The following is a 25,684-nucleotide window of genomic DNA, read 5'->3' on the forward strand; positions in this document are numbered from 1 at the left end:
AAAACACTTTGATTTCTTTCTTCTTTATGTGTTTACCATATTCTATATTTATTATAATTATTTGTAAATTTCATTGACTCACCTATTGAGCTATATTATATCTCAATCTCATTCTCCTAGCCTAGCATCATACACTGAACCTTGAAAAAAAAATCAGTAAATTTGTAACTTAAGAGGAAGAACTAAGATGGCCGATATGTAGGAGGACCCTAGGCTTGCCATGGAGGAGGACTTTAGAAGTCCTTGGCATGGCAAATGTGGAGCCCAGCAGGTGCTGCACTGCGCCTGTGGAGAAGGAGGACAGATAGCCCAGGGGGCAGACAGTGTGATCTGACCATCCCCTGTAATGCACTGGGAGACGTGATTCCAACTCCTTAGAGCTCATCTGAAAGAAGTGTCATTGTCTCTCTGGGGACAAACAAGAGAGTGGGCGCCATTTTTCGCTCCCACCCTTTAGCATAAACTAACTTCAAAAAGCAGCACAGCTCCCACAGTGGTGACTTAAAACAAGACCCACCCCCTGTGCTCTGCAGGTGCTGCTTTTCTCATGCAACTATGTCTGAAAATTGGCATAAAATCCCTTCCCCAGGATACCATCACAAATTCCCCAAATGCACCACATCTATGGACCATAGAGTTCTGCAAACCTTCAGCTCTAGTAGAAATAGGATCAGGTCTCTTTTAACAAGCAGACCAGAATACACCTAGTTGAGACTTGCCACACTCCGGCCAAGGTCCAAACCCTCCCCACTGTAGGCAAGGAAAAACTGGGCAGAGGACTGACCTAAGGACAAGTGCAACCAAAACACAGTAGCAGAGTGTACACAGTACACACTAGAGACACTTCCTAAAGTGCCAGGCATTGGACAGTATATGAACTCTTCTTTATAAAGCCAGCATTCTCAGAAGCAGGAAACATAATAGGGTTTCCTAACACAAAGAAGAAGATAGACCTAGACAAAACGCCAAGGCAGAGGAATTCACCCCCCCCCAAAAGAAGAAAAGGTCAGAGCCAAGGATCTGATTAAAACAGATATAAGTAATATGCTTGATCCAAAATTTAAACAATAATAAAGATACTACCTGGGCTTGAGAAAAATACTGAAGACACCAGAGAGTCCCTTACGGCAGAGATAAAAGACATAAGACCTAGTCAGGTGGAAATAAAAAAATGTTATAACCAAGATGAAAAACTGACTGGATGTAATGACCACAAGGATAGAAGAAGTAGAGGAGCAAATCAGTGACATAGAAGATACAATTATAGAGAAAAAAATGAAGCTGAAAAGAGAGGGAAAGGAGAATATTGGATCATGAACATCGTCTTAGGGAACTCAGTGATTCTATAAAGCATAAAATTTATATCATAGGAGTCCTAGAAGAAGAGAGGGGAAAAAATCCAGAAGGTTTATGTGAGCAAATTATAGTTGAAAACTTCCCTAATCTGGGGAAGGAAACAGACACCAAATCCAGAAGGCAGAGAGAACTCCCATCAAAATCAACAAAATCAGGCCAGCATCAAGACATATGATTAAATTTGGAAAATATAGACATAAGGAAAATAATCCTAAGGGCAAGAAGAGAAAAGAAATGCATAACTTATAAGGGAAGATAAATAAGATTAGCAGCTGATCTCTCTTCTGGCAGGCAAGAACAGAGTGTCATGAAATATTCAACGTGCTGAATGAGAAAAATATAATGCCAAAAAAACTCTATCCAATAAAGTTGTCACACAGAATAAGGAAGAGATACAGAGTTTCCCAGACCAAAATAGCAACAAGTAAAGGAATTTGTGACCACTAAACCAGCCCTGCAAGAATTATTAAAGGGGACTCTTTGAGTGGGAGAGAAATACCAAAAGTGACAAATGCTAGAAAGGAACAGAGAAAATCTCCAGAAACAATGACTTAACAGGTCTTACAAAGGCACTAAATTCATATCTATCAATAATCACTCTGAATATTAATTAACTAAATGCTCTAATCAAAAGACACAGGGTATCAAGATGGATAAAAATTTATCTATATGTTGCCCATGAGACACTAATTTAAGACCTAAGGACACTAGCAGATTGAAAGTGAGGGGATGGGGGACTATTTCCCATGCTAATGGATTTCAAGAGAAAGCTGTAACAGCCATACTTATATCAAACTAGATTTTAAACCAAAGACTGTAACAAAAGATGAAGAAGGGCACTCTATCATAATGAGGTGTCTATCAACAAGAAGATCTAACAATTCTAAATACTCATGCCTCTGATTTGGGAGCACCCAAATATATAAAACACTTAATAACAAACATAAAGAAACTCATAGATAATGCAATAATAGTAGGGGCCTTTAACACCCAGTTTATTTTTTTCAGTTTTATTGAGATATAATTGATAAATACTAAATTATGGTAAACATAGTATTGGTTTTCTATTATGTTATGTTAGTAAACAATGAATCTTGGAACACTACATCAAAAACTAATGATGTACTATATGGTGACTAACATAGCACCCTATTTTAAACAATGGACAGATCATCTAAGCAGAAAATCAACAAGGAAATAATGGTTTTGAATGACACACTAAACCAGATGGACTTAACAGATATATTCAGAATATTTCATCCTAAAGCAGCAGAATACACATTCTTTTTGAGTGTACATGGAACATTCTCCAGAATAGTTCACATACTGACTGGGTCACAAGTCAACCCTCAACTAGTACAAAAAGATTGAGATCATATGAAGCATATTTTCCAACTAGAGTGCTATGAAAGTTGAAGTCAACCACAAGAAAAAATTAGAAAAGACATAAACACACTGAGGTTAGAGAATATCCTATTGAAGAATGAATGGGTAAACCAGGAAATTTAAAAAGAAATTTAAAAATACATAGAGGCAAATGATAATGAAAACTCAACAGTCCAAAACCTTTGGGATGGAGCAAAAGCAATTATAAGAGGGAATTATTTAGCAATGCAGCCCTACCTCAAGAAGCAACACAAACTTCAAGCAAACAAACAAACAAAAAAATATAACCTTATACTTGAAGGAGCTAGAAAAAGAACAAAAAATGAAGCCTAAAACTGGCATAAGAAAGGAAATAATAAAGATCAGACCAGATATAAATGATAAATAAATGAACAAAAACATTGAATAGATAAATGAAACTAGGACCTGGTTTTTGAAATAAATAAAATTAATAATCCACAAGCCAGACTTATCAAAAAGAAAATAGAAAGGATGTAAATAAAATCACAAATGAGAGAGGAAAGACCAACACCACAAAATGCAAACAATTATAAGAGAATATTACAAAAAATAATCTGCCATCAAATTGAAAAATCCAGAATAAATGGATAAATTCCTAGAAACACATAAACTATCAAAACTGAAACAGGAAAAAAATAGAAAAGTTGAATAGACTGATAACCAGTGAAGAAATAAAAATAGAAATAAAATTAGCAATAAAAAATCTCCCAAGAAACAAAAGCTCAGGGGCAGATGTCTTTCTAGGGGAATTCTAACCACTAAAATAAATAAATAAATAAACAAATGAGTTAAAACCTATTACTCTCTAATTGTTCCAACAAAATAGGAATGGAAAGAGAGCTTCCAAACTCATTCTATGAGGCCAGCATTACCTTGATTCTAAAACCAGAAAAAGGTCCTACTAAAAAAGAGAAGTACAGGCCAATAACTCTGATGAACATGGATGTAAAAATTCTCAACTAGATATTAGTATGTTGAATCCAACAGCATATTAAAAGAATTGTCTACCATGGACAAGTGGGATTTATTCCTGGACTGCAAGGTTGATTCAATATTTGCAAATCATTCAACATGATGCACCACATCAATAAAAGAAAGGATAAGAACCATGTGTTCCGATAGATGCAGAAAAAGCATATGACAAAGTATAGCATCCATTTTTGATAAAAACCCTCAATAACATAAGGATAGGAGGATCATATCTCAACATCATAAAGATGATTTATGAAAGACCCATAGCTAATATAATCCTTAATGGGAAAAAACTGAGTTTTTCTTCTATGGCCAGGAACAAGACAGGGATATCCTCTTTCACCATCATTATTTAACATAGGATTGGAAGTCCTAGCTTCAGCAATGAGAAAATAAAATGAAAAAAAAAAATCCAAATTGGCAAAGAAGTCAAACTTTCACTATTTGCAGATGACATGATATTCTATGTAGAAAACCCAAAAGACTCCACCAAAAATTGTTAGAACTGACACACAAATTCAGTAAATTTGCAGGATACAAAATCAAGGTAAATAAATCTGTTGTATTTCTATACACTAGTAATGAAGTAGCAGAAAAAGAAATCAAGGAATGGATCCCAGTTACAATTACACCAAAACCCATAACCTGGGAGTAAACCTAACCAAAGAGGTAAAAGATCTGTGTTTTGAAAACTGTAGAACACTTATAAATATATAATGTAAGCAAAATTGTATTTTTTTCTTATAAACATGTTTATTGTTAAGTATAGTGTATTAGCATTCAGTTAGCAAAATAAAAATGTACTAGATATTTCAAATAGGTAGTACTTCACTGTAGGTAATTGATTACAAAATAATTTAAAAGTATAGATGAGCAAAATAAATGTGTTGGAGAAGTCAGAAACAGAAGATTATACCAAGAAATTAATAATCAATTACAATGCATCGACTAAAACTCATGAGCCCAAACCTGCCATTGATGTATTAGAAGTACTCATGTGCTATTGCTTCTAATGGAATTGCACTGCTGATGAGATTACACTGTGCAGGTGATGCTCCTTCTAGAAACTATCATTGCTACTTCTAAAAGCTCAGTGACCTTATACAATTATAAATTATATAATTTCTAGGGCTCTCAGTCAATAACTTCTAATGCTGTCATTGCTGGAGGTACTACCAAAAGAAGGGAAAATATACTTTTTTGTTGTTGTTTCTTGCCTGAAACTTCCCTGTCAATGCTGCCAACAGGCAAACTAGCTAGAAATCAGCTGTGAGGAAGTATATGTTTAAAAGTTTTCAGGCTTCCATACTTGTGATACGCAGAACATTAAAGTCTGAGAATAGAAATGGAAATTAACATAGTTATTCATTTTACTTATGATACTACTGTCACCTGGCAGCTTTGTCTTAATGTAAGCCAAGACATGTGAATATAAAACTGAAGAGAGCAACAAGTAGAAGGATCTCTGGGAAATGAGATAGATTTATATGGGCTGCAGTTACATAACTATGATTAAATCAATAATTAACAAGATAGCATTTACACAGTGCTATAAACATCTTCATTAATTGTCCTATGCAAGAGCTTATTAGATGTTCAAATCATGGTACATACTCAGAAAAGAAAGGAACAAACATTTGTTGTTTACTGTTATGCAAGGTGCTTTCCATGTGTTATCCCTCTTTATCCTTGGACCAACCTTGTGGAACCCTAATTTACAGAAAATTAAAAGAGAAAAAAGTTAAAATATGCAAAGAACTATGAAAATGTCCATATATTTAGCCTAAAGAATCTCAGTCTTGGGAATTATCTTTGATTATTTAACCAGTAGGAAAAAAAATCTATTTCAATGTTACTTATAATTTAAAAATATGGATACTTGTAATAATTGTGAAGCTTTGATAAGAACTGGGTGTTGTATATAAGTAATGAATCACTGAATTCCACACCTGAAACTAATATTACACTGAATGTTAACTAACTGGAATTTAAATGAAACCTTAAGCAAGAAAAAAAATATTATAGACATTTAAAAAAAACACTTGTCATAATAACTGAAAAGTTTACATACCATAGTGCATATAAATTACCCAAATTGACAAGACATGCAAATGTAAGCCAAAAATAAAGTGTGATATGAGTTACAAAAATAAAAGAAAGAAAATTGTCCCCATTTACACAGCTAGTAAAAAAATAATACACCTATGTTTCAAAATGAATATCAGTTCTGATTCCAAATGCCATGACATTTCCAATAAGTTATTTTTATTAAAATCCGTGCTTTGCCTGATTGGGAAAACCTGGGAACTAAGGGAAAACCTGCTTAGTTCTGAGCCTCTCATCCCACCCAGGTGAGGGAACTGACTCTTAGACACACCTACTGTTGAGTGAAGTTATCCCTGCTAAAACTACAAAGCTTATCAGAACATATGGAAAGCTGAAAAGCCCAGTGAAACTCAAGCAGGGAGTTTAGCAGGAACAGTTGATAATCTGTGGAGCAGAGCGGCCTTGTTTGGCCAGGAAACTTGGAACATGGGTTGGCTTGAGGTAAAACCACAAAGAACCTTTTTAGCCATAGCGATGTTATTTTACTTTGCCCAGGTAAGGAAACTAATTCGCAGCCCCATACATTAGTCCTCCCAACTAGGCAACATAATGAGAGCACATGGGAAGTTGTGCAGCCCATCCAACAGCCTTGCTTACAATGACACTTTAACAGAGAGCATAGCCTATGGCTTTTGCCCGTCTGTGGAACAAAACTGGTGACCCCATCTTGTAGGTGATTTAATATACATTCTCACCAAGTTGGGGTTCCAAACAATGATCTTTGGAGACCCTTGGGTCTGTCCTGTGCCCTGCCAGTACAGAGAAATTAATTCATAGCTCCATTTGCTACTGAATGTAGTATCCAGTTGCATCCATTTGTTGTCTTACCAGAGAACCCAGGAAACTGTGGAGCCCATCCTACAGCCTCGCTTAGGCCGGGAACCAGGTCAATAGGTGTATCAAACTGTTTTCAGCCAGTAGCACCCTCTCCTACCTCAGAGCTCAGTCAGTGGTCTTGGCCCAAAATAAACTCATAGCAAGCCGCACCTGCTGAAGGGTGTTAGCAGCAGACATATCCAGAAGCCTAAATTGAGCTGACAGTTGAAAATCTGTCTCTGCCAAGGTGAACCCATAAAGTCTGAAAGAGGATACAGTTCACTCAGGTGCAAAGATACCAACATAAGGAATAAATAAATCAGGAAAAGGGGCACCTGGGTGGCTCAGTGGGTTAAGTCTCTGCCTTCAGCTCAGGTCATGATCTCAGGGTCCTAGGATTGAGCCCTATATTGGGATCTCTGCTAAGCAGGGAGCTTGCTTCCCCCTCTCTCTCTGCCTGCCTCTCTGCCTACTTGTGATCACTCTCTCTCTGTCAAATAAAAAAATAAAATCTTTAAAAAAATAAGGAAAAATCCAGTCAACATGACAGCACCAAATGAAACTTAAAAAGCTCCAATAACTGACCATAAAGAAAGGAAAATTTATCAACTATCGGACAAATAATTCTCTTAAAGAAGTTTAGTGATCTAGAAGAACACAAAGACAGGGACAACTAATTGAAATTAAGGAAACAATGCAGCAATAAAGTGAGAAGTTCAACAAAGACATAGAAACTATCCCCCCAAAAATTCTAGAGCTGAAAATACAGTAATTGAACTGAAGAATTCAATAGCTTCAAAAGCAGGCTTGATAATGTGAAGAATGAATCAGTGATCTAGAAGATGGGGTATTTGAAATTATCCAGAGAGGTAATAAAAATGTCAGCACCCCAAACCCAAATAATCCAATTTAAAAATAGGCTGAAGTTTTGGATAGATATTTTTCCAAAAATGACATACAGATGGCCAACAGACACATGAAAAGATATTACATCACTCATCATCAAGAAAATACAAATCAAAACACCAATGAGAGAGACACCTGGATGGCTCAGTCTGTTAAGAGGCTGACTCTTGATTTCAGCTCAGGTCATGATTTCAGTGTCCTGGGATCAAGCCCTGCATTAGGGTCTGTGCTCAGCAGGGAGTTTGCTTGAGGATTCTCTCTCTCCTTCTTCTTCTTCCCTTTCCCCTGCTGATGCTCTCTCTTTATTTCTCTCTTTCTCTAAAATAAATAAGTAAATCTTTAAAAAGCTACAATGAAATATTATCTCACACCTGTCAGAATGGTTCAAATCAACAACACAAGAAAGAACAGGTGTTGGTGAGAATGTGGAGAAAGGGGAACCCTCCCGCACTGTTGGTGGGAATGCAAACTGGTACAGCACTCTGGAAAACAGTATGGAGTTTCTTCAAAACCTTAAAAATAGAACTATCCTATGATCCAGCAATTGCACTACTAAGTATTTACACAAAGAATGCAAAAATACAGACTCAAAGGGATACAGGAATCCAGATATTTATAGCAGCATTATCTACAATAGCTAAACTTTGGAAAGAAACCAAGTATTCACTGACTAGTGAATGGATAAAGAAGTGGTATGTATATGGAAAGGAATATTATCTAGCCATAAAAAATGAAATCTTGCCATTTGCAATGAGCTAGAGAGTATCATGTTAAGTGCATTAAGTCATCCAGAGAAAAACAAATACCATATGATTTCACTCATGTGGAAATTAAGAAACAAAACAAACAAGCAAATGGAAAAAAGAGAGAGGGACAAAGAAACAGACTCTTAACTACAGAGAACAAAGTGTGGAGTATCAGAAGGGAGGGGATGGGGGATGAGTTAAATAGGTTATTGGAGATTAATGAGTGCATTAGTGATGAACACAAGGAGCTACATGGAACTGTTGAATCACTAAGTTGTACACTTGCCACTAATATTACACTGTTTGTTAATGAACTGGAATTCAAATAGAAACTTAAAAAGAGAATGCAAAAGAGTGAAGAAAGACTATAGGAATTATGAACATAATGAATAGAATAATGAATAGAAGCCATATTCAGGGGTACCTGGGTGGCTCAGTCATTAAACGTCTGCCTTTGGCTCAGGCCATGATCCTAGAGTCCTGGGATTGAGCCCCGCATCAGGCTCCCTGATCAACAGGGAGCCTGCTTCTCCTTCTCCCACTCCCCCTGCTTCTGTTCTGTCAGTGTATCTCTCTCTGTCACATACACAAATAAAATCTTAAAAAAAAAAAGAAAGCATATTAAAATGCTATGAATGACATGCTGTCTAAACTGGATACTCTGACAGCCAGGGTAAATGACACATAAAGAAAGAATTAGTGATCTAGAAGATAAGCTGATAGAAAGGAAGGAAGTTGAGGAGGATAGGGATAAGCAATTAGAAGCCCATGACATCAATCTTAGAGAGATAAATGACACCAAGAAATGTTCCAGTTTCATTATTATTGGGATACCTGAGGGGGTGAAGCAAGAGAGAAAGGACTAGAAGATATGTATGAGCAAATCATAGCTGAGAACTTCCTTAATCTGGGGAAGGAGACAAGCATTTGTGTCCCAGAGGCAGAGAGGACCTCTCCCAAGATCAATAAAAATAGACCAAAACCCTTGGATATAATAATAAAACTTGTTAAACTCAGAGCCAAGGAAGCTATCCTGAGAGCAGCTAGGGGAAGAGATTTCTTACCCATGGAGGGAGGATCATCAGAATAATGTTAGCCCTGTCCACAGAGACCTGGTAAAGCAGAAAGGTCTTGCAAGATATATTCAGGATACTAAATGAGAAGAACATGCAGCCAAGAATATTTTTTCCCAGAAATGCTGTCATTCAGAATGGGCAGAGAGACACAGAGCTTCCAGGATCAGCAGAAACTGAAAGAATATGTGACCACCAAGCCAGACCTCTAAGAAATATTAAGGGGGATTCTATAAAAGAAGAAACACCTCAAGAGTAATATAGACCAAGAATTTACAGAGACAGTCTATAGAAACAGGGACATTACAGGCAATATGATGGAACTTAATTAATATCTTTCAGTAGTTACTCTCAATGCAAAAGGCCTAAATGTTCCCATAAAATGGCATAAGGTTGCAGATAGGATAAAAGACAGGACCCATCCTTATGCTGTCGATCAGAGACTGATTTTGAACATGAAGATACCTCCAGATTGAAAGTGAGGCAATGGAGAACCATTTATCATGCCAGCAGACCTCAAAAGAAAGCTGGGGTAGCAATTCTTATATCAGAAAAATTAGATTTTATTTTATTTATTTTTAAATTATTATTTTTTATTGTGTTATGTTAGTCACCATATAATACATTATTAGTTTTTAATGTAGTGTTCCAAGATTCATTGTTTATGTATAACACACAGTGCTCCATGCAATATGTGTCCTCCTTAATTCCCATCACCAGGCTCACCCATCCCCCACCCCCTCTCCTCTAAAACCCTCAGTTTGTTTCTTGGAGTCCACAGTCTCTCATGGTTCCTCTCCCCCTCCAACTTGCCCCCCTTTACTTTCCCTTACCTTCTCCTAATGTCCTTCATGTTATTCCTTATGTTCCACAAGTAAGTGAAACCATATGATAATTAACTTTCTCTGCTTGACTTGTTTCACTCAGCATAATCTCCTCCAATCCCAACCATGTTGAAACAAAAGTTGGGTATTCATCCTTTCTGATGGCTGAGTAATATTCCATTGTATATATGGACCACATCTTCTTTGTCCATTTGTCTTTTGAAGGGCATCTCAGCCCTATTCTCAGATTGGTTATTGTGGATATTGCTGCTATGAACATTCAGGTACATATGGCCCTACTTTTCACTACATTCGTATCTTTGGGGTAAATACCCAATAGCGCAATTGCCAGGTCATAGGGTGGCTCTATTTTTAATCTTTTGAGGAATATCCACACTGTTTTCCAAAGTGGCTGCACCAACTTGCATTCCCACTAACAGTGTAAGAGGGTTCCCCATTCTCCACATCCTCTCCAACATTTGTTGTTTCTTGCCTTGCTAATTTCTGCCATTCTAACTGGTGTAAGGTGGAATCTCAATGTGGTTTTGACTTGAATTTCCCTGATGGCTAATGATGATGAACATAATTTTCATGTGTCTGCTAGCCATTTGTATGTCTTCATTGTAGAAGTGTCTGTTCTGTTTAGTGTTGAGTTTGGGAAGTTCTTTATAGATCTTGGATATCAGCCCTCAGTCTGTAGTGTCATTTGCAAATATCTTCTCCCATTCCATTGTTTTGTTGATTGTTTCTTTTGCTATGAAGAAGATTTTTATCTTGATGAATTCCCCAAAGTTCACTTTCCTTTTGTTTCTCTTGCCTTTGGAGATGTGTTTTGAAAGAAGTTTCTGTGGCCGAGGTCAAAGAGGTTATTGCCTATGTTCTCCTCTAGGATTTTGATGAATTCCTGTCTCACATTGAGGTCTTTCATCCATTTTGAGTTTATTTTTGTGTATGGTGTAAGAAAATGGTTGAGTTTCATTCTTCTATACATAACTATCCAATTTTCCCAGCACCATTTATTGAAGAAACTGTCTTTTTTCCATTGGATATTTTTTCCTGCTTTGTTTAAGATTATTTGACCATATAGTTCAGGGTCCATATCTGGGCTCTTTACTCTGTTCCATTGGCCTATGTGTCTGGGTTTTTTGTTTGTTCGATTGTTTTGTTTTGTTTTGTTTTGTTTTTGCCAGTATCATGATGTCTTAATGATCACAGCTTTGTAATAAAGCTTGAAATCAGGCAATGTGATGTCCCCGCTTTGTTTTTCTTTTTCAACACTTAAAGCACATTTCCTGGTGCTGGGAAAATTGGACAGCCACATGTAGAATGATATAACTCAACCATTCTCTTCCAGTAAACACAAAGATAAACTCAAAATAGATGAAAGACTTCAATGTGAGACAATAACCCATCAAAATCCTAGAGGAGAACATAGACAGTAAGCTCTTCAACATCTGCCACAGTACCTTCTTTCAAGACATATCCCCAAAGGCAAGGGAAACAAAAGCAAAAATGAACATTTGGGACTTCATCAAGATAAAAATCTTCTGCACAGCAAAGGAAACAGTCAACAAAACAAGGAGGCAACCCACAGAATAGGAAAATATATTTGCAAATGACATTACAGATAAAGGTCTGGTATCCAAGATCTATAAAGAACTTCTCAAACAACACTCAAAAAGCAAATAATCCAGTTAAAAAATGGGCAGAAGACATGAACAGACACTTCTCCAAAGAAGACAAAGAAATGGCTAACAGACACATGAAAAACTATTCAACATCACTAGCCATCAAGGAAATACAAATCTAAACCACAAAGAGATACCACCTTACACCAGTTCAGAATCGTTAAAATTAACAAGGCAAGAAACAACAAATGTTGTAGAGGCTGTGGAGAAAGGGGAGCCCTCTTACACTGTTGGTGGAAATGCATGTTTGTACAGCCACTTTGGACAACAGTGTGGAGGTTTCTTAAAAAGTTAAAAATAGAGCTACCCTAGGACCCAGCAATTGCACTGTTAGGTATTTACCTCAACGATAAAAATGTAGTGAAAAGAAGGAGTACATTCCCCCTAATGTTCATAGCAACAATGTCTACAGTAGCCAAACTATGGAAGGAGCCAAGATGCCCTTAAACACATGAATGAATAAAGAAGATGTGGTACATATATACAATAGAATATTAGTCAGCCATCAGAAAGATGTATACCCACCATTTGCATGGACATGGACATAAGTGGAGGGGATTGTTAAGTGAAATTAGTCAAGCAGAGAAAGCCAAATATCATATGGTTTCATTCATATGTGGGACATAAGGAATAATACAGAGGACCATAGGGGAAGGGAAGGAAGAGTGAAGGGGAAAAAATCAGAGAAGCAGATGAACCATTAGAGACTCTGGACTCCGGGAAACAAACTGAGGGTTTCAGAGGGGAGGGGATAGTGGGATGGTGTAGTCAGGTGATGTGTATCAGGGAGGTCACCTATTGGGTTGAGTGCTGGGTGTTAGATGCAACTGATGAATCATTGAACATTACATCAAAAACTAATGATGTCCTATATGGTGGCTAACTAAACATAATAAAAAATTTTAAAAAAGAAAAAACTTAGAGAACTAAAAAGAGAAATAAGCAGCAATACAATAATAGTTGGGACTTTAATGCTCCCCCCACTCCCAACAATGATGAGATTGTTGAGACAGAGAATTAAGAGAAAACAGTGGATTTGAACAGTAAGATAGACAAAAAGAACCTAACAGACATATACAGAATATTCCGTCCAACATTAACAGAATAAACATTCTTTTTGAGTGAACATTTTCTAGAATAGGCAATATATTCAGTCAGAAAACAAGTCTTAGCAAATTCAAGAAGATGGAAATCAAACCAAGTATCTTTTCTGATCACACTAGAAATCAATAACAGGAGAAAAACTAGAAAATTTACATATACATGGAAATTAAACAATATTCTCCTGAACAACTAATGGAACAAAAATGAATTAAAGGTCAAAGTTAAAAGTATACTGAGACAAATTAAAATGGAAACACAGCATGCTAGTACTTATGGGATGCAGAAAAGGCAGTTCTAAGAGCTAAGTTCTTAGCAATAATTACCTATATTAAGAAGAAAAATCCCAAATGAACAACCTAACTCTATGGATTAAGGAACTAGGAATAAAGAACAAACTGAGTCCAGAGTTAGTAGATAGAAGAAAGTAATAAAACTTAGATCAGACACAAACAAGACTAATTGGGAAAATAGTATGAATACAGCCAATTGTAGTTACGGGGATTGAATCAATAATCAAAAGTTTCCCAATGAAGAAAAGCCCAGCAAAATGTATCTTCACCTGTGAGTTCATTTGATTCACTTTATTGTGATATTTACCTTATTGTGTTGGTCTGGAACTAAACCTGCAATATCCCTGAGGTATACCTATAGTGTTTTTTATATACTAACAGCAAATTATCTGAAAAATAAATGAAGGAAACAATCCTATTTAGAATAGCTTTAAAAATAATAAAATATTTAGGACTAAGTTTAGCATAGGAGATGAAATATTTCTACTCTGAAAACAAGTCATTGATCAAATAAATCAAAGAAGACACAAATAAGTGGAGAGATATCCTGTGTTCATAGGTTGGATAACCAAAGCTGTTAAAATATCAGTACCACCCAAAGTCATCTGTAGATTCAGTACAAACTTCTCAAGATCTCAATGTGAGGTTTCAATGAAAAAAAAAAAAAACTAAAATTTATATGGGACCACATAAAACCCAAAGTGACCAAAGTAAAAGTGGGAAAGAAGAAAAAAAAATCGTATCACAATTCTGGATTTTAAGCTATACTTTATAGCTATAGTAATCAAAACAGTATGGTACTGTGGCACCTGGGTGGTTCAGTGGGTTAAGCCTTTGGCTCAGGTCATGATTTCAGGGTCCTGGGATTGAGCCCCACATTGGGCTTTCTGCTCAGTGGGGAGCCTGTTTCCCCCTCTCTCTCTGCCTGCCTCTCTGCCTACTTGTGATCTCTCTCGGTCAAATAAGTAAATAAAATCTTAAAAAAATAAAACAGTATTTTACTGACATAAAAACAGATACACAGATCAATAGAACAAAACTAGGACTTCAAAAAGAAAAACACACATATTTGTCAACTAATTCTAAATATTGTTAATTAATATTTGACAAAGAAGCCAAAATACTAAATGGAAAAAACAGTCTCTTTAATAACAGTGCTGGGAAAAATGGGATATTCATGTGCAAAAGAATGAAACTAGATCCATTTCTTACACTACCCACAAAAATTGACTTGAAATGGATTAAGGACTTAAATGCAAACCATCAATACAACCATAAATCTCCTAAAATAAAACAGAAGAAAATTATTCTTGACATGGGTTTTAACTCTGAATTTTTTTTTGATATGACACTTAAAGCACAATAAAAAAATAGGTGGTACTACATTAAACTAAAATATTTCTAGATAGCAAAAGTAACAATAAAATGAAAAGACAACTTACAGAATTGAAAACAATTTGCAAACCATATACTTAATAAGGGATTAATAACCAAAATACATAAAATTATTACTAACAAATGTAAATAATAATACCATAATAGTATCAGACTTTAACACCTCACTCATGTCCATTGATAGATTATCTAAACAGAAAATCAACAAAGAAACCATGGCTTTATATAATACACTGGACCAGATGGATTTGGAAGATGTTTTCAGAACATTCCATCCTAAAAGAGCAGAGTACACATTCTTCTCAAGTGCACATGGAACATTCCCTAGAATACATCACATATTAGGTCACAAAACAGCCTTCACCAAATATGAATGAATGAATGAATGAATAGTTATACCATGCATCTTTTCTGACCACAACATAATGAAACTAGCAGTCAACAACAAGAAAAACATCTATAAAGACCAAAAATACATGGAGGTTAAATAACACAGTACTAAACAATGAATGGGTCAACCATGAACTAAAAGAATAAATAAAGAATTACATGGAAACAACTGAAAATAAAATAATAAAGAATAGAGCAGACATACATTATATCGAAACTAAACATACAATAGAATAAATCAATGAAACTAGGAGCTGATTCTTTGAAAAAATAAATAAAATTGATAAACCTCTAATCAGACATCAAAAAAAGAGAAATGAGTCAAATAAAATCACAAATAAGAGATAATAGCAACTAACAGCAAATAAATACAGTTATAATAGAATATTATAAAAAAAGTTACCTGCCAACACACTGGACAACCTGGAAGAAATTGATAAATTCCTAGAAACATAGAAGCTACCAAAATGGAAACAGGAAGAATTAGACAATTTAAGCAGACCAGTTACCAGCAAAGAAATTGAATCAGTAAAAAACAAAAACAAAAGCAGGCAAAAAACAAAAAATGAAAAACAAAACAAACAAAAAAACCTCCCAACAAACAAAAGACTAGGATTGGATGGCTTCACAGATTAATTCTACCAAACATTTAAGAAGAATCAATAACCATTCTTCTTGAACTATTCCACAATACAGAAGAGGAAGGAAAACTTCAAAACTCATTCTATGAGGCCAGCATTATCCTCATACCAAAAACAGATAAAGACTCGAAAGAAGAAAGAAAGAAAGAAAGAAAGAAAGAAAGAAAGAAAGAAAGAAAGAAAGAAAGAAAAAAGAGACAATTACAGGATTTTGGCTCCCTGAGCAGTACCACGGTAGTCCACAAAAACAAACACCTTATGAAAGGCAGAAAAATGGGAGGCAAGAATAAAGTGGTTGATCCATTTTCTGAGAAAAATTGGTATGATGTGAAGACACCACCTACATTCAATGTGAGATATATTGGGGGGGGGGAAACAGTCATAAGAACTCAAGCAACCAAAATCACACCTGATGGCCTCAAGGGAATTCTTTTTGAAGTGAGCCTTACTGATCTGCAGAATGATGAAATTACATTTAGAAAATTCAAGCTAATTACTGAGGATGTCCAGGGAAAAAACTGTCTGACTAATTTTCATGGCATGGATCTTACCTGTGACAAAATGTACTTCATGGTAAAAAAAAAAAAAATGGCAGACCATGATTGAAGCTTATGTTGATGTCAAGACTATCAGTGGCTATTTGCTTAGTCTCGTTTCTGTAGGTTTTACTGAAAAAGTATAACAATTAGATTTGGAAAACATCTTATGCTCAGTAAAAACAGGTCTACCAAATTTGGAAAAAAATGATGGAAATCATGACCTGAGAGGTGCAGACAAATGACTTGAAAGAGGTAGTCAATAAATTGATTCCAAACAGAATCAGAAAAGACATAGAAAGTCTTTTCAGCCTGTTTATCCACTCCATGATGACTTTGTTAGAAAAATAAAATGTGGGGTGCCTGGGTGGCTCCCTCAATTAATCCTCTGGCTCTTGATTTTGTCTCAGGTTATGATCTCAGGGTTATGAGATTGAGCCCCACATTGGGCTCGATGTCCACCTGGGAGTCTGTTTCTGCCTCTCTTTCCCTTTTTCTCTGCCCTTTCCCCTGCTCACACACTTTCTCTCTCTCTCAACAAACAAAGTGGAGCTACTTGGTGAAGTTTGTAGTCTGGAAAGCTACTGGAGATAAGACAAGTGCTAAAGTTGAAGGAGCTGATAAAATGAACCAATAATCCAAGGATCTATCCAAAGTTCAGACACTTAATGGTAACAAATAAAAATAAATCGTATTTGTAATGTTTAAAGAGAGAGAGAGAGAGAATGACAGGCCAATGTCTGTGATGAACAGAAATGCAAAAAAACCTCAACAAAATACTAGCAAACCAAATCCAACAATACATTAAAAAATTCTTTCACTATAATCAAGTGAGATTTATTCCTTGGTTTGCAATGGTGGTTCAACATTTGCAAATCAATCAACATCATATATCATATCAATGAGAGAAAGGATAAGAACAAGATAATCATTTTAATAGATGCAGAAAAATATTTGACAAAGTACAGCATCCATTCATGATAAAAATCTCAAACATGGTAGGTTTAGAGGGAACACACCTAAACATAATAAGGGCCATATATGAAAACCCATTATCTTAATTGGGGAAAAACTGAGAGTTTTCCCTTAAGGTCAGGAACAAGACAAGGATGTCTATTCTCACCACTTTTATTCAACATAGTACAGGAAATAGTAGACACAGATAGCAGACAAATATATATATATATTTGGATGATATATATATATATTTGGATTATATATATATATATATATATATTTGGATTATATATATATATATATATATATATATATATTTATATCATCCAAATTGGCAAGGAAGAAATAAGACATTCACTATACCGAGATGACATGATACTATGTACAGAAAACTTGAACAACTCCACTAAAAAAAAAAGAAAAGAAAAAAAAAGCAACAACAACAACAAAAACAACCTGCCAAAGCTGATAAACAAATTCAGTTGAATAACAGGATACAAAATCAATGTACAGAAATCTGTTGCATTTCTATACACTAAAAATGAAATAGCTGAAAAAGAAATTAAGAAAACAGTCTCATTTATAATTTCACCCAAAAAAGTAAGATACCTAGGAATAAATCTAAAGAGGCAAAAGATCTGTACTCTGAAAACTATAAAACACTGATGAAAGCAATTAAAGATGACCCAAAAAATGAAAATAAATTTCATGTTCATGGATCAGAAGAACAAATATTGTTAAAATGTCTATATTACCAAAATAGTCTACAAATTTAATGCAATCCCTATCAAATTATCAACAACATTTTTTTCACAGACCTACAAACATAATTCTGAAATTTGTATGGAACCACAAATGACCCTAACAAGTAAAACAATCTTGGGGAAAAAAAGAAAAAAAAGTAAAGCTGAAGTCTTCACAGTTACAGAGCTGAAGTTATATTACAAAGCTATAGTGATCAAAATGGTATGGTACTGGGACAAAAAGAGACACATAAGTGAATGTGACAGAATAGAAAACCCAGGAATGAACCAACAACTACATTATCAATTAATCTTCAACAATGCAGTTAATAATATCCAATGGCAAAAGACAGTCTCTTCAACAAATGGTGTTAGAAGTGGACAACAATATTCAAAACAGTAAAACTGAACTATTTTCTTACAGGATACACAGAAATAAATTCAGAATGGATTATATTAAGGGGGGAACATATTGCATGGAACGCTGGGTGTTATACACAGACAATGAAGCATGGAACACTACATCAAAAACTAATGATATACTGCATGGTGACTAACACAACATAAAAAAAAAAAAAGACCTAAATGTGAGATCTGAAACCATAAAAATCCTAGAAGAGAACACAGGCAGTAACTTCTTTAACATGGGACATAGCAATTTTTTTTTCTAAATAGGTCCCATAGGGCAAGGGAAACAAATGCAAACATAAACTATCGGGACTTCAAAATAAAAAGCTTCTGCACATGGAAGGAAAAAAATCAATAAAACTAACATGCAATATACAGAATGGAAGAACATATTTGAAAATGACATATCTGATAAAGTGTTATTATTTAAATATATAAAGAACTTATCAAACTCAACACCCAAAAAACAAATCATCCAATTAAAAATTGGGCAGAAGACATGAACAGACATTTTTCCAAAGAAGACATACAGATGGCCAATGGGCCCATGAAAAGTTGTTCTTCACTTACTACCAGGGAAATTCAAATCAAACCTACAAGAAGATATCACTTCACACCTGTCAGAATGGCTAAAATCAACACATGAAGTAACTAGTGTTTGCCAGGATGTGGGAAAAAAGGAACCTTCCTGCACTGTTTGTGGGATGCAAAGTGTGGAGAACAGTATGGATGTTTCTCAAAAAAATTAAAAAAAGAACTACCCCATGATTCAGCTGTTACACTATTGGGTATTTACCCAAAGAATACAAAAGCACTAATTCAAAGGACACATGAACCCCTATGTTTATAGCAGCATTTACAATAGCCAAATTATGGAACCAATGTCCAACAACTGATGAATAGATAAAGAAGATTTGTTATATATAAACAACAGAATATTACTCAGCCAAAAAGAGAATGAAATCTTGCCACTTGCAAAGATGTGGATTGAGCTAGAGGGTATTAGACTAAGTAAAATAAGAGTCAGAGAAAGACAAATACCATATGATTTCATTCATATGTGGAGTTTAAGAAACAAAACAGATTAACATAAAGAAACAAGAATAGAGAACCAATTGATAGTTACCAGAGGGGAGGTAGATGGTGGGATGGGTTAAACAGAAGGTGGGTATTAAGGAGTGCACTTGCCCTGATTAGCACTAGGTGATGTATGGAATTGTTGCATCACTATATTGTATACCTGAAACTAATATAACGTTGTATGTTAACCAATGGAAATTAAAATAAACACTTAAAAAATACCAGGGGCATTCAGGATATGATTGCACAAACTAGCTATCCAGCTTGTACCATATAATATCTGAAAAAAAATATTTGGAACTGAGACAACTATATTCATCCCATATCATCCATTACTTAGCATGCAACAAAAATCAACTGGTGACTGAATTATCTCTATTAGATGATGTATAAACTCCATTTACATATCAAAGCTTGAGGAGGTGGGTACCCAGGACCTTTTCTCCTGCTCTCTGAGTATCAAGCTGGATTTACAGGACTAAGGGCAAATTATGCAGTTCTGAGTAAAGGAGCCTGCTTCCTTCCTTAATGGCAAGGATTTATTTTCTTTTTTAAAAAATATTTTATTTATTTATTTGAGAGAGAGAGAGAGAATGAGAGAGAGAGAGAGCATGAGAAGGAGGGTCAGAGGGAGAAGCAGACTCCCTGCCGAGTCCCTGATGTGGGACTCAATCCCAGGGCTCCAGGATCATGACCTGAGCCAAAGGCAGTTGCTTAACCTACAAAAGCCACCCAGGTGTCCCAATGGCAAGGATTTTCAACATACTTCCCTGGATGAAGGAGGAGTGTTAGATAAGAGGTATAATTGTGGGGCGTTTGGGTAAGTTAAAAGACTTTGAAGACACCTGAAACAATCCAGGCTCACAATGTTTCTCAGTGTGGCTGGGTTTTAAGACTGGGCATGTGGTTCTTGACCCCTAGTCAAAGGGCTCAAAACATCATTGTAACATCAGGTACAACATTCTATAAGCCTGATGGTCTCTAAGTTTATTTTCTTTTTTTTTTCTTCTTCAGTTTTTTAAGTCTAGTTAGTTAACAAACAGTGCAATATTGGTTTCAGGAGTAGTATTCAGTGATTCATCCCTTACATGAAACACCTGGTGCTCAATGCAAGTGGCCTGCTTAATATGCATCAACCATCTACTTCACCCCCACACACACCTCCCTCCACCAATACTCAGTTTGTTCTGTATCTTTGAGTTTCATGGTTTGTTTCCTTCTCTTCTTTTTTTTTTCTTTTCCCCTTCCTATATGTTCATCTGTATTGTTTCTTAAATTCCACATACAAGTGAAATCATATGGTATTTATTTTTCTTTGACTGACTTATTTCACTTAACATCATACACCTTAGCTCCACCTACATCATTGCAAATGGCAAGATTTCATTTTTTCTGATGGATGAGTCATAGTTCATTATGGGTCTACACCATATTTTCTTTATTCATTCATCAGTAAATGGACATTGGGCTCTTTGCATAATTTGACTATTGTTGATAATGAACTTTGGGGAGAAGGTACCCTTTTGAATCTGTATTTTTGTACCTTTTGGGTAAATACCTAGTAGTGCAATTGATAGATCATAAGGTATTTCTATGATTGATTCATTCTTCTGATTCACCCATGCTCATGTTATGGCATCCATTCAGGTTTGCATCTCAGTTATAGAATTTTTAATATTGGTTTGACTAGATTTTAGTTCTTTTATCTTTGCATTAAGGGGGTCTCTAGTGTTTTCTATGCTTTTATCAAGCCCAGCTGGTATTCTTATAATTGTTGTTTTAAATTCACATTCAGACATCTTACATATAACTGTATTAAATCCTTAACTGTTAGTTCTACTTCCTGTTATTTTTGTAGTAAATTCTTCTCTCTTGTCATTTTATCCAGAAAAACAAAAACAAAAACAAAAAACAACAATGATAACAACAAAAAACACAAGATCCTGGGTGTGCTTTGGTCTGCTTGTGAAAAGAAACCAGATCCAAAAATATAAATAATAAAATTAAATTAAATTAAATTAAATATATAAAAGATATTTATAAAAGTAAAAATTGAAAAAATGATAATAAAAAAGAATTAAATTAAGAAAAATAAAGATTAATAAAAAATAAAAATAAATAAAAGAAAGGTCTATCCTATTTCTCCTAGAGCTGAAACTTTACAGCTTCTTCTGATCAGCGGATTTGGTGTATGGGAGGTGTTTGTGCTGGTTTTCTGGGGGAGGGGGTCTGTTGCACTGATTCTATGGTGGACTTGTCCTAGTAGAGATGTGCCTGCAGGGCACAGAGAGGGCAAGGCTTGGTGTATGGGGCTCTGGCCTCCACTAGGTGGCACTGTTTTACTCACTGAAGACTTTCAGCGCTGATGGGTGGGGTAAAAACAGCTGTACCCCACTCTTTAGCCCCAGAGCCGTGAGTTTGCACCTGCCACTCTTCAGAAAGCCCTCAGGAGAGTAAACAATCACCCTTGTGTCCTCTGTGTCAGATCCCTGCCTTCACCCTGTCTGTGTCTGAGCTGTTTTATCTCAGTCATGAGATTAGGTTTCAAAACTCTAAATTTAAAGGACCACAAAGATGCAGACCCATACTGATCCTCTGGGGGAGGGTCTCATCATGCTTTTGCCATTTGCTGGGCTGTTCCAGGAAAGCAGTTGCATGACCACACAGTGCTTCTGAGTTTATGGCAAGGTGGAGCAGAGAGCTAGCACCCAGGCTTGCTGCCCGCAGCCAGAATCCCCACTTCTATGTCTGGGAACAGTGCAGCACGTTGGTGCCACCCATTTTTCTTGTGACCTGGGAGGTCCTCAGATCACACTACCCACTCCTGGGTCTCCACCCCCTTCCCCACCTGAGCCACTCTAAGCCAAGTACCACCCTGGTGGTGGCAGACTTCTAAAACCTCAGGTTTTGCACTTTGCTGCTTATAATACCTCTCAGTAGTCTCCATAAATAAGGGTCCTTCCCCTTCACAGCACCTACTGTTCTTATCCCCCAAAATAAACTCTCCATACCTCCTACCTTTCAGAAGGTGATCACTTTTCTACTTGTAGACTTGTGGGTTTGTTCTCTTGGTCCTCAGGTTGAAGTCTTGGATGTTCGGATGATTTGATAATTATTTAGCTGTGTTTGAGAGATGAGGCAAGTTTATGGTCCAACTACTCCTCTGCCATCTTAATTCTTCCAAGATTGTTTGTTTCCTTGTTGAAGTATTTCTTCCAGCTCTTCTTTTAACATCTGCATTTGATATTTCCAGTATTTTGATTTTGTTCCTTATTCCCTTTCTCAGTTTCTGCTTTGGTTCTCAGTTCTTTTTGTAGTTTTTCTGTTTTGTTTTTTATTTGACCTTCTCCTTCTTCTGATGTGAGATTTTTTTGATAGAGTCTGTATATGTGCAGAACATCTTATTAGCATATTAACAATTACAATTTTATCCTGCTACTACTTTGTATCCTAAGTTGCATTTTTAATAAGAAAAAAATCATCCAGTTTTATCACACTTCTTAGTTTAAAGAAAGAAATTTCTCTGTACTACTTTTTTATACTATCTCGGAAACAACCATGACATCTTTTTATTATATACTTTTCATTGTTTTAATAAACAAACCAAGTCAAGGGTCTTGTTTTCCATACTGAAGTCAGATACTTGGAGATTTTTAAATATGAAAAAACTAAATTATTATGTAAATATTTACTTAATGTAGGTCTTTGGAATATAGACTTATGCTTTTTTAACCTTATTGTCTCTTTTCTTTTATGGATATCCTTTCTTTTTTCCACTTTGCTTTAAAGATACTTCCTGTGGAAATGGAGTCTTATTGCTTTTTCTAACATCTAAAATTCTTTACTAAATCAAGACTTTTTTACAAAAAAATCAAGATCTTAATTATTGTTTTGAATGATTTCTTTCAACATTTTAAAACAAAATGTGTTTATGTGCTTGGCATATTCTAAAATTCCAGAACTTGCTTTATAGGTTACTTCTAAAAGAATGTTATTTTTCTTTATAAAAACCAATACATTGTAATACCTTTAAAATATACATAAGTGAATTAATTAGATTATAAAATTCTTAGCCTTTACTTTCTTGCTCATAACTTCCATTTTCACATGTTCAAAGCTAACACATATTATTAATACTCTAGGATTTCTGGAGAATAACAAAATTGTTATCATCTAATTCTTAAATAGCCTGACTGAATTAGGCCTGTGCTGTTTTCAGCCAATACAGTAACCTCTTCAACAGTGAAATTGTACAGGGACCCCACCTGAGTTGTTATTTACTCCCCTCTCTTGGCTCTAAGCTATGATAACCATAATAAGATAGTATCTGCTGACATTAATCCAGATATTAAAAGGTGGCAAAGGCACACAGACTCCAGAGATGTTCTCTGCTCAAGTTGGAAGTAATTTTTAGTATTTTTTTTATTTCAAATTACCAAAGTAAACATGCATGTATTGGATGATTGAAAAGTCATTTTGTTTGTTTTCTATACTTTGGCAGTTGATTTATTTTTTATTTTATTTTTCTATATATGATTTCAAAGTCTGAGTATAGTTCATACACAAAGTTACATTAGTTTCAAGTGTACGACACAGTGATTCAACTTCTCTAAATGTTACGCTATGTTCACCACAAGTGTAGCTAACATTTGTCACCATACATAGCTATTACAATATCATTGATTAGATTCCCTATGTTGTGCCTTTTTTCCCCATGACTTATTCAGTCCATAACTGGAAACCTGTATCTCCCACTCCCTTTTACTCATTTTGCCCAACCCCCAATCCTTCCTTCTGGCATCCGTCAGTTTGTACTCTGTATTTATAGGTCTGAGTCTACTTTTTTGTGTGTTTATTCATTTATTCCATTTTGTTTTGTTTTAAATTCCACACTTGAATGAAATCAAATGTTACTTGTCTTTTTCAGTGTGATTTATTTCATGTAACATAATAACCTCTAGGTACATCCATGTTGTCACAAATCGCAAAATTTCATCCTTTTATATGGCTGGGTAATATTCAAAACCACAATGGGATATCACCTTACATGTGTCAGAATGACTAAAATCAAAAATAAATAAACAGCAGATGTTGGCAAAGATGTGAAAAAAATAGGAACCCTTGTAGACTGTTGGTGCGAATATAAATTGGTATAGCTACTGAGGAAAACCGTATGGAAATTTCTCAAAAAATAAAAAAAATACAAATACCATATCATCCAATAATTCCACTATTGGGTATTTACCCAAAGTAAATGAGAACTCTAATTGAGAGATATGTACCACGATGTATAGTGCAGCAACATTTACAATAGCCATGATATGGAAGCAACCTTTTAGTTTTGTTGACTGTTCCCTTTGCTGTGCAAAACCTTTTTTACCCTGATGAATTCCCAATGGTTCATTTTTTATTTTATCTAATTTTCCCAAAACCATTTGAAGAGACTTTTTTTTCCATCTGATATTCTTTCCTTCTTTGTCGAAGATTAGTTGACCATGATATATGATCTCTTTACTATAGGTTGCCTTTTATTTTTTATTATTTATTTTGCTGTAGAGTTGTTTATTTATTTGTTTGTTTAAGTTTATGTTTCTATTATTTATTTTTGCTTGCATGATTTTTCATATCATATCCAAAAAGCTATGCTAAGGTCACTGTCAAGGAGGTTTTTTGCAATGTTTTCTTCTAGGAGTTTTATGGTGTCAGGTCTTATGTTTGAATGTTTAATTCACTCTGGGTTGAATTTTTTTTTGGTAATCCAATATGAAATTATTTTTTAGTATTGTGCAAGTTAAGGGTTAAATTGTATTCCTTTGAATGTAGATACCCAGTTATGTTATTACATAGTACAGGACATCCTAGTCACAGAAAACAGGCCAAAAAACAAAAGCCATCCAAATTAGTAAGGAAGAAATAAAACTTTCACTCTTTGTAGATGACATGGTACTATGTAGAAAACCTGAAAGACTCTACAAAAAAGTGCTAGAATTGATAAACCAATACAGTTAAGTTGCAGGATGCAAAATCCATGTACATAAAACCGTTCCATCTCTATACATCAATAACAAAGCAGCTGAAGGAGAGATTAAGGAAACAATCACAATTAGAGTTCCATGAAAAAATAAGTTTCACAGGAATAAACTTAACCAAAGAGTGAAAGAACTGTGTTCTGAAAACTATTTTAAAAACTGAAAAAAATAAATTTAAGAGAACACCAAAAACTGGAAAGACATATTCCATGCTCAT

General features: G+C 35.2%; 1 pseudogene across 1 annotated transcript; it reads left to right on the top strand.

The window, feature by feature from the left end:
- The first annotated feature begins 220 nt into the window (after positions 1-220).
- Positions 221-22,547, top strand: LOC308337400 (small ribosomal subunit protein eS1-like; annotated as a pseudogene). The gene is made up of 4 exons: positions 221-323; positions 10,432-10,490; positions 15,922-16,609; positions 22,518-22,547. The product of its transcript is annotated as a small ribosomal subunit protein eS1-like (transcript).
- Positions 22,548-25,684: the final 3,137 nt, after the last annotated feature.

The sequence above is a fragment of the Martes martes genome, assembly GCF_963455335.1.
Source record: "Martes martes genome assembly, chromosome: X".
Lineage (NCBI taxonomy): Eukaryota > Metazoa > Chordata > Mammalia > Carnivora > Mustelidae > Martes > Martes martes.